The sequence below is a fragment of the Branchiostoma lanceolatum genome, chromosome 19, assembly GCF_035083965.1.
Source record: "Branchiostoma lanceolatum isolate klBraLanc5 chromosome 19, klBraLanc5.hap2, whole genome shotgun sequence".
NCBI lineage: Eukaryota > Metazoa > Chordata > Leptocardii > Amphioxiformes > Branchiostomatidae > Branchiostoma > Branchiostoma lanceolatum.
Window position 1 is genome coordinate 5,206,799 of NC_089740.1, and position 11,150 is coordinate 5,217,948.

The 11,150-nt window shown below is 39.5% G+C and overlaps 1 long non-coding RNA gene across 1 annotated transcript in view; it reads left to right on the top strand.

The window, feature by feature from the left end:
- Positions 1-9,760, top strand: part of LOC136425709 (uncharacterized) — a 29,638-nt gene extending 19,878 nt beyond the window's left edge. Inside the window, exon 3 of the long non-coding RNA XR_010754112.1 lies at positions 9,688-9,760. This is a non-coding gene — a long non-coding RNA (uncharacterized lncRNA). The remainder of the gene's footprint in view (positions 1-9,687) is intronic.
- Positions 9,761-11,150: the final 1,390 nt, after the last annotated feature.

An 11,150-nucleotide genomic window follows, 5' to 3' on the forward strand; every position in this document is an offset into this window, starting at 1 on the left:
GCCTTGCCACCGGTAGATCTGCTTGGAGATTATAATTTTGCTATTTGGGACGGACGGAAATTTCAACCCCCTTGACACAAACAAAAATCAAAACTTCACAGCATTTTTCTTGAGTTTTCAACGGTGCCAGAAAAGGTCCACAGAATAAAGATGAAGCGATTCTAAATTTGCCCCAGAAAGTAACGTTTTTGAGGTTAAGAAGTTCAAAATTCCTGGGGGAGTATGCACCCAGATTTCCCTAGGATCCTGATACTTTTGCTTCTTGACTCCAAGATTTGCATATATAGGACAAATAAAAGATTCACAGCGGCAGGTTGCCTTGAGTGTGGACTTTGGTTAGAGGGATACTGTGAATGCATTGCATGGTTTTAATTTAACACTAACTGACTAAGGGGAAAATTGAGTGTTCGCATTAGTTTTAAGTTCGCGGCAATGCTATAGTCACATACTGCTACAGTATGGGCAAGAATGTTCGCGGTGGTTTTAAGCAAGCAGTGTTTTAAGTTTGTGGTGAAACAGTCGACGCGGAAACCGCGAACATAAAACCAACATTTGTGCATTTACAGTATAATGGACATTCCTACAGGATAACCATAGCCTATCCAGAAAGAGACATAGCTTTCCTGCCAGATTTTTCTGGGTCAGGGTTCTCCCTATGATTACAACCAGGTAGAGACTTTCCCATTATGGCAATATCAAGTTATGTCCCCTAATCAGGAATTAACGATCCGAAAAACAATGTGATAAATCATATTCAGGTCAATTTGTATGATATTAGAGATAAAATTTCCATCAAATTGTGTCCCCTGTTGGTAGCAAATTTGATAAATGTGGGTTTGGTTATCAGAGAGACAGTTTATCATCCTCTAACCATCCTTGGGTCATCAGTACAGCTGAGTCCATGTGTTGTTAGTTTACTGTAAGCCCTGTTAAATATGCACTCCATTAATATATTGATAGATAGAAGGTTGTGCTTTCACCAAAAATTGTTGGTTTGTCATGTAGTTTGTCAGCAGAATCAAATGTATTAGTCCATTATTTCTGTATAAGTGTTCAGGCAGTCTCATAGTTATTCGCTGCAAAAATTTGAATTTTTACAGTGAGAGTTTTTGGGTATCCAGCTGGGACAACTGCACCCCAACTGTGCTCAGTGTGTTAATGTCATCCCTTGCCTATTAGCAGGGAATTTCTAGTTGAATGGTTTACATTATACTGATAATAAAGTATTAGGGGAAGATAATTCAATGAGATTGTTTATATTATGCAAATGAGGTGATAAGATAGCAGTTGGGGGATTAATTACTGAATACTATTACTACTGTACAAGTCAGTCAAATTATGTTAAATTCATATTCATAGGTCACAAATTTTTGATGTCACAAATACTGGCCAAAATTATTTATCTTTTACAGAACACCCAAATTTGAAAAGGTTTTAAATGGAATTACATATATTGCGCATAGCCATTCAAATTATCAATATTTTAATAAAAAAAGAACAACAAAACTTTGCAGCACTGAAAAAAGATCAGAGTCACCTAAAAAGAACCTTAGTGTTTTGAAAAACATGAGAAATTCCTCTCTCACCACATTGTACTTTCATTCCTATTTAATAGCTATTATTGGCTGTTGGCCAGCGGTATATTAGACCCCACAGTCCATTTGACTGGTAGCAATCTACAGTATTGGAAAGTAATCGGAAGTTAATTTTTTTAATGGATAACAGATTTGCCATATATTATACGAATAGCTGTCTATAACGACATGCAAATTTATCATAATGAGAGTGCCAGTAACCAGGTTAGTGGAAAATTAGGGATCAAAATAGATGGTTTGAAAAGTGAATCAGATATATTGGCGGCTCTGAAAATATAAATTAACACCTATTTGCACTATCAAAATTTAATGTCATTACATTTACAACTTGAAATCTAGATTTTAAATCAGTCCCATGTGTGGGATTGTGGTATTGATTTAGATTATGACCATCAGATATACCACAATGTTATAGTGACAATACTGATATATCATTGAGTGATAACATTAATTGGACAGTCTCTGTAAATAGGAAATATCATGACATTGTGTAGCTAGATTTTCATTGATGACAGACAAACTTTCTCTTTCCAATGAATTTTTATCAGCTATTTGTTATTCTTTGGTTAACAAAATTCTATGTACACAACTAGGAGATAATTCAGATGCAAATATTTCAAAGTTTCTCTTTCTGACTGCAAAATCAAAAAGATTTGGATGAAAACTGAGTTTGGTGAGGTTTTCTCCTTTTAATATGTTGAAATTTATTTTTACTTTATCATGAAATATTGAAAGTACCCTTAACTTTAAAGTAGAGAGTTCTTACGAAATATTTTCAATCTGTTTTTAATCCTCATAAACTAACGTATTTGTTTATGCTTGTAGTCCTTTATCATGATGCCTGAGGTGATTTCTGAGAAAACATACTGTATTCCTAGACTTCATGCATGACAAATTAATTTGTAACTGTTGATAGGCGTGATGCTACTGTTACTAAGTATACACCACCAGCTGAGGAAAAACAAACCTTTCTCAAACCTCTGTGGTGAAAACTTGGTATAGGCACAGGCACATGACATACTGAAGTTTGTGGTGATTCAATCAAGATTGGGAGAAAATGGAGTGTTTGCGGTGGTTTTTAGATTTTGATTGAAAAAAGGTGGTAGACAGGCAAAAAACAGAACAAGCATTTTCATGGTGGTTTTAAGTTTGTGATGAAGACGTTACTTGGAAAACCACAAACTTTAAACCTTTGCGGTTAACAGTAACCTCCACCAGGCCTTCCTACGTTGTACGGATCATAGAATTCGGCAGAAAAGTTCAATAATTGGCCAGGAGAGTCAGTCCACGGGAAGGTTAACATTTTGCCCAGCAAATGCAATTCTGCCTATAGCCGATCGCGAGGTAGTCAGTCTGGTAGAGACTACATTTACAGTACTGTATTTCTTACTCTTTCAGTCTTTGTCTGACTTTGTGCCCCCCTCCCCAACTGACTGACCACCCACAGTTCTAAGTAACAATTTATGTATCCTGTAACCTTGACAAAGGGAAATTGCATGAGGTGGCCGGATGATCATGATCTGTCATGACTTGATCGTTTAAGTAGTACTGTGTGTGTGTCCCAACATATTTTTCGAAAGGAGAAAGGTGACCTGGTGTGCTTGAAAAAAAAAACAGAGAAAAAGCACCATGCTTCACCTCAAATAAGGATGACAAAAGGTGAAGAAGTTCATGTGGATGGGGGGTGCCACATTCAATTTGAAAACAAGAGCTATCCACCACTCAAAATTCACAACCACTTTCAGAAAATTAGGCCTCAAACTTTGAAGGTCCGCTGCAGTATGGTAGGAAGCTGCTAGGAGGCCCATTTTCAAACTTGACCTTCGTTTTTCCGACGCCTACCCACCTCCTAAATATCATGAAGATCCATCCACAGGTTCTCAAGTTATGCCGATAACATTCAAACACACAAACATACACAGCCCACTGCAGTACCGTGGGAAGCCGCCAGGAGGTCCATTTTTCTAACTTGACCGTTGTTTCCCTGATACCCACCCAACTACCAAATATGATAAAGATCCATTCACAGCTTCTTGAGTCTTCTTGAGTTAACATCAAACACACGTGTGACAACAGCCACTCCGCCATGGTAAACTGAAAATATAACCTTCTGTTGAAGGTAACAAAGTCAGTTTGAACTTTTCCTCTGTAGCCTGTTGTTACTAGACCAGGTGCTGAGGAAAACGTCCTTGTTGTAAAATCTCTGGAATGTGCGGCCGGAATTTCCGAGGACCTGGAAGAATGAGAACCTGTCAAGTTCGAGTGTTCCGCAAGTGTGCTTCTCCGAATCGCTTGAGGGTCACAAAACATCTGAAAACATTTACATCAGACGCAGACTAAATAGCTCGGGTGAAGTGTGCTCTTATGTAGTCAACAAGGCATACACGATACAGATACGCAGACTAGAGATCCAGATAAGAGGGTCTACATTGGGGGGTCCCAACAACGCTTTATGCTGAATTCAGAAGAACCCCCTACATATTACGCTAAAATTAAATAAGGCACTTCCACAAAATTTTCCCTCACAACAAATTACGTGATTAAGACGGCTTTCCCAATGAATTACGGGAAATAAAAATTAGCTGCCTACGTCTTACGGAAAAGAGCATGCAGACCCTCAGATAACAGTAGAAAATACATCGGGGACCATCCTTTGTCATGTGGCATGCAGGTACATTAGTGAAATCTATTGTGTCCTGTTACTTGTTTCAGTTTTGTAAAGGATGAAATTTGATGCTTATTCAATGCAATTAGAGACATACATGTATGTATTGTTTAGATTGTGTGATGAATGAACACTTCTCTTCTCTCAGTTTCTCCTATCAATTCAGTAGATGCAATGTTTTGTCCTAAACGTTCAAACTTATGGTACTTGGTAACAAACGAAGTTTGGGTCCCCTTGCAGCTTGCTGTCAAATTGCAACTTCCTAATGCAAACTGCTGATAGGTAGATACTGTAATTCTTGTTTCTTTTACAGTAACTTTATGTTCACTGTTTTCATGGTCACCTCTGTACTGTGAACTTATCACCATGAAAAAAACTTCTTGTTTTATCTATAATTCTTTCTCGCATCCGTTCTGTAAATCACAGCTTGCTGCCATCGTGAAGTTAAAGTTCAGTGAAAATGTCCATTTTCCGTACGCCACGAAATTTTGCTACCGTGAAGATTAAGTGAATTACAATATTTTGATATCATATCAGAAACTTCTTTATAGAGGCTCGTGCTTTTTCTTGTTAAAGAAAATAGCTTTTTTGTTTCCAATTAATGACTGTGCCAAGCCAACAGATTCTATACATTAGTACAATAATCCTCAACCATAATGTATTTGTATGCAGGAGTTGTTACGAAGATTAGCAGGGGGCCATAAACTGAGTCTAGGTTTAGAGCATTAACCCATTTAATTTGAAACATGCTGGCACTTTATTCCCATGACCCAATCACGAAACCGTTGCGCCGCCAGAGTAACCTGCAGTGGTTTTGGGGTCCCCCGAAAGTGCGAAATGGAACGAAATGGAACGAAATGGAACGAAATGGAACGAAATGGAACGAAATGGAACGAAATGGAACGAAATGGAACGAAATGGAACGAAATGGAACGAAATGGAACGAAATGGAACGAAATGGAACGAAATGGAACGAACTAAAACAACATATGTAACATTATGAAATGAAATACCAGTAGATAACGAAGTATAAGGAGTAGGCTGGAACAGGAAGCATTTTAGATACAGAAGTGAGTGGTAAATACATAATATAACGTGTTTCATTTCTTGAATCTATGTAATAATATTAAATACAACGTTTTTGTCGCGTTTGTGTGGCTAGATTCTTCCCTGAAAATGGAGGCGCCGCGTGCAAAGAGATCCGCCGCTCTTCCTTGTGTACCAACGATCTACAAATGAACTGCTGCAAATAGCAGGGAAAACAAGCAAACGGAACTGAGTATCAAAGTTAGGACTAGATTATACAGTTGGTGGTAACAGTGCATCTCATAATTCACCAAGAGGGCATGAGGCAAGCGTTGTTTTATTATCTATAAATCTCTCCCCCAAATGGAGCCCCGCATACAAATAAACCGACATTGTTGCCAGCGCGACGGAACTGTGGGCGTGCTGCCGACAGGTTGAATCAAACCCCGACTTTCCATTTATTTAAATACGGTTTTAGCCCATAACTGGTACGTAGCATATGCATATCTTTCCAATTGTTCGGCTTAAAGTCAGACCCCTGACCCCTGAATGGACCCCTCCGTTAATGATATTTAAATGAAGCTCTGCGGCGCGTCACACATTTCACACTCCATTCAAACACGGACGTGGAGTCCCCTGGAGACATTTATGCTTCCTTGTTCACGACAAAACAAAGGGAGGGTGTGAACGAGCAATGCATGTATTTCACGGTTCACACAACACGCAAACACGCTAGCTGTATACATAATAAGATTACGCTTGCCTCATGCCCTCTTGGAGATGCAATGTTACCATCAACTTCTGCAATACTATTTCGGTTTGCTTGTTTTCCCTGCTATTTGCAGCAGTTCATTTGTAGATCGTTGGTACACAAGCAAGAGCGGCGGATCTCTTTGCACGCGGCGCCTCCATTTTCAGGGAAGGATCTAGCCACACAAACGCGACAAAAACGTTGTATTTAATATTATTACATAGATTCAAGAAATAAAACACGTTATATTATGTATTTACCACTCACTTCTGTATTTAAAATGCTTCCTGTTCCGGTCTACCCCTAATAATTCGCTATCTACTGGTATTTCATTTCATAATGTTACATATGTTGTTTTAGTTCGTTCCATTTCGTTCCATTTCGTTCCATTTCGTTCCATTTCGTTCCATTTCGTTCCATTTCGTTCCATTTCGTTCCATTTCGTTCCATTTCGTTCCATTTCGTTCCATTTCGCACTTTCGGGGGACCGGTGGTTTTGTGTATTTTCCTGCCAGGATTAGACATAGACATATCTGTCCTCAGTAGATGCCATTGTTAGACTTAAGTGGGAACCATCTATTCTAACTCAGAAAGGGGACTTCTAATGCAGGGATTGAAATACAGGGTGCATGTGCACCTTTGTGCACTCAAAATTGGAACTGTGCACCTAATTTTTGACTGTGGGTGCACCTGTGCACCTAGATATTTTCATATATACGGTAAAGATAGTATTGTACACTAGTATACAGAATATTCTTGAAATGTACTGTACAGAAAAAACAATATAACCTTGTTTATTTGATGTAGAATTACTTGTTAGAAATTTTGAAGTTAGCTTAAGAATTACAGCTTGAAGTTCTTAAAAGAGGCCAATTTATTAGCGTAAAACTTTGTAATTATGTTCTCCTGACATTCAAATTTACCTTATGTGGTGCACCCAAAATTCTTTCTGTGCACCTAATTTTTTAGTGCAAGCATTTCCAAAGATGAATTTCGAGCCCTATAATGGATGGGGCACATTAGCATGCTACTGGATGTGATGCCAGCGAGGGAGCGAGGGCTTGGCAGGGAATCAAGCCTTCAAGCACCCTGAACAAGATCTTGGCAACTCAGTGAAATTATTGACTACCCAGGGCTATGGGCTAGGGAGTAGAGTGTTGTCTTGCATTTGGAAGGTCACGATTATTAGAATGGTACAGTACATACTACATACTACTTCTACTTAGCACTCAGCATATAAGGTACATGTATGAGGATGAGAAAGAGCACATGGGGGTCATGCCTGAGTGTAGGCAGGGGGGGGGGGGATTCGAAGGTACCCCAAAAGATTGATCAATGCAATCTCTGTTGCCAGTGCTTTCTCCGTTTTATACTTTGAAATCCTCTCAAAACGCAGGAAATGCAATTTCAGAGGGTTAAATTTTCAAAACTTTCCAGGGGGACATGGGTCCCCCCCCCCAAGAAAGCTCAAACCTTTGACACTCTCTTTTCCCTAAATTCTAAAAAAGAATCACCCCAACCCCCAACAAAATCCTAGCTATGGCATGGGAGTTAAACACACTACGCACACTACCACTAGACTAGCCCTCTACTGTAGTAGCCTATGTGGCCCAAGGGCTATAGAAATGAAGAAGGACACTGCCCCTATAGACGGTAAGGGGTTGGAATGACTCAAGGGCAAACCTGCAAGAATTTCTAGAAAGAAAAATAGAATTGCTGGTAAGGGCTTTGCCCAAATGTGCCCAAGCTATAGGTTATGTTATTTACCCCTTTGCTCAAGTATTGTAACAAATAAAGGTGGCAAAATTGCTGTACAGAGATGTAGAAAGATTATTTCCATAAGAACTCTTATAACCTTCTCCCTACTGCCTAACCCCATAGCTAATACAAACTTGGTACCAAAAGGCTACTTCAACAGTAAGAAGGTTAAAATCGGCATCCAGAAACGTTTGGTTCTAGTTTGCGCTGTGTATTAGCAAGTGTCTTTCCACCCTTGGTTAGGCGGACTAGCCTGACATTTCAAACTTAATTGTATCCGTACTACGCTCTTCACCGTCTCTAGTAATGTGGCCATGGCGTAAGGACCTTGCCTTGCCGCTCGATATATCATTCTCAGAACAGTGCCTCACTTAATAGAACTGTTATTGATTGTTTTGAGGTCCTTGAAGTGAGGTGGCAGTTTAGATCTAATGGCTGATTGAAGTACCCAAGGGCGATATTGGTATTTGCACTTTGATGCAATCGGTCCATGGTTGCTGAGCTTCTATCAAAGCATTCAATCTGTTATAGATCTTTGGCTGGATGAACGAAAATGTTTCAAGACAACCTTGAAGCACTTTGAAGATGTCTTCAATGAGTTTTATCAAAGGAGTTCTATCAATCTAATTTTCACAGAATTTTACAGGTTTAGATAGAATGAATAACCCTAAGCACACTGAAGTAGCCATTTGGCACCTAATTCTCTATTAGTTACAGAGTTAGGCAGCAGGGAGAAGGTTAAGTCAAAAGTGGATTAAAATCTACGTTACGATGTTCGTACAATGTTGAAGTCAACTCAGGCTGTCTTCAGCTTTAATTTTTTCCGTCCCGCTCATTGTTTGGGAGTCCATGTTGTTAACTTTCGTTGTCGAATTTGTCATTTTAAGCCTATAAAAAGTATGTTTAATTTCTTCAATTCCATGTCATGAAGTTCAGATTTTCGGGATGGGGTGAAATTTTTTCCATCCCAACAAGCAAATTTCTGTCCTGGGACGGAGGGACAGGTCCTGGAAAAAGCCCTGATCCTGACAGAAACTAGTTTATTATAGGAGTGAACCCAGGGCACACTCCTCTGATCTTTAAAATTTTACTTACCCTTAGAAATTATTGTCATCGTTTGAAAATTTCATCCCAATATGTAGGTTTTAAACTTTGACCTGGCCTTGGCATCCCTTATACAGTTAATCGGAAGAACAAACTTAAAAGACAAGAACTAAGTAGGCGAACTACTTGCAGACAAGCGCGCACGTGTATCCTCAGGTCAGGATGCTGTGAAATCTGTTACACATTCAAACCTGCCAATAGGGACGGACGTCTCTTGGAGTCCTGGAGCAAAGATCGTTAGGCTTTGTCTTACAGCCGCAGGAGTTTCCAGGGAGCCACGTTTAAAAATTTGTCGCAGATTTTCTAGTTAGTTCTGCCAGCTTTGCAAAGGTTGTGGTGCACGTTTTGCAAATGTTTAATGTGCTCTTTTGTATGTTTTGAATGAGTTTGACTTGAAGTTCTCACTTTTCTCAGTGTAACTGTAAGTAACATACAGTTTTCAGGGAGCCATGTTTAAAAATTTGTTGCAGATTTGTCTGAACTTCTAGTTACTTCTGCCAGCTTTGTATTTAGGTTGTGTTGCACGTTTTGCAAAACTTGAATGTCTTCTTTTGTATTGGAGTTTCACTTCTCACTTTTCTCAGTGTAACATACAGAGGAGCAAGGTCTAAAAATTTGTTGCAAATATTTCCGAAATTCTAGTTGCTTCTGCCAGTTCAGCAAAGGTTGTGGCGTCTTCCTTTGTATTGATGTTTTGAAGGGCTTTGACTTTTCAACATAAGACTAGTAACATAAGACTAGTATCACAGTATTCTCAAAGTTTGACAGACTTTTTGTTTGTTTTCTAGGATTGGTGAATGCAGAGGAGTTGTGAAGCCATCTTCAGTGCTGAATGCTAGCTGACTGTTACGTTTTAGCAGGTAAGAAATTGTCTTTTGTTCCTTGTCACACTAAACACTTATCACACTAAGTTTATACGTTTATCCTCATGATGGTAGGTATTAGGGAATCCCCCCCCCCCACCATGCCCCTAACAGTTAAGACCGTTTAGAATGGTAAGTGTTAGAGTACAGCTTATAAAAAGCTGTTATAAGTTGTGTTGAAAAATCAAGAAAGCAGACAGCTTCTCAAGTCACGACCCCTTAATAACATATTTTTACTGTTGAAAAATACATTTTGGTAGTGCAACTTATTTTGGCACCTGTTCCAAAGTCTCATTTTTTCCCCTTGTGGCTTGCACTTATGAACTTCTCAATGGTTAAAACATGGCGACAAGCTTAAACCTAAGCGTGTGAAAGTCAGAAACATAACATATTTTAGTGTTGAAATATACATTTTGGTTGTGCAACACATCTTGGCACCTGTTTCAAATCCCTCAGTTTTTTCCCCTTGTGGCTTGCACTGTATGAACTTCTCAATGGTTAAAACATGGCGACAAGCTTAGACCTAAGCGTGCGAAAGTCAAAAATCTAGTTTCACTTTGGAAAACTTCCAGGCTGAGGTTAGGACTCGAGAGGCACGCTTGGCCTTCTATGTCTCACAAGATTTGCTTCTGTATCTGTCAGTATCTGCTTGGTAAAACACTAGAGCATTGTTGAGTTGCCAAATAGTGTGGCATAGAAAGAAAGTCTGACCTTTGCAAGTGAGCCTTATCATTGGAAAGTCCACGCAAACATTTTGGAACCATGTCAAAACTTGTACCAACCTTCCAGAAAGCCAAGTCCAAATAGTGTGGTCTTGACATGATAAGAAGAAAGTAGGACCTTTACAAGTGAGCCTTATCATTGGAAAGTCCTTGGAAACATTTTGGAACCCTGTCAAAACTTGTACCAACCTTCCAGAAACCCAAGGCCGAATAGTGTGGTCTTGATGTGATAAGAAGAAAGACGGACATGTGCTAGTGAGCCTTATCATTGGAAAGTCCATGGAAACATTTTGGAACCCTGTCAAAACTTGTACCAACCCTCCAGAAACCCAAGGCCGAATAGTGTGGTCTTGACATGAAGAGAAGAAAGTAAGACCTTTGCAAGTGAGCCTTAGAATTGGAAAGCCCATGGAAAAATTGTGGAACCCTGTCAAAAATTGTACTGACCTTCCAGAAACCTTGACTATACAAAGAAGCATAAAGCCCAGTTTAACCTAGTCTCCAAGCAGACCTACGGGTTGGCAAAGACCGTATCCAACAGGCAGAAGGAGTTTTCATAGCCAACCCAGGGTCTGCTACAACTCAAACAGGGCGGAGCATTTCTATTCAATAAAGGTGCCGCTGCCCCTCCTCGTTGTAATGCTAACAGCCGTACGAATGTCCGGG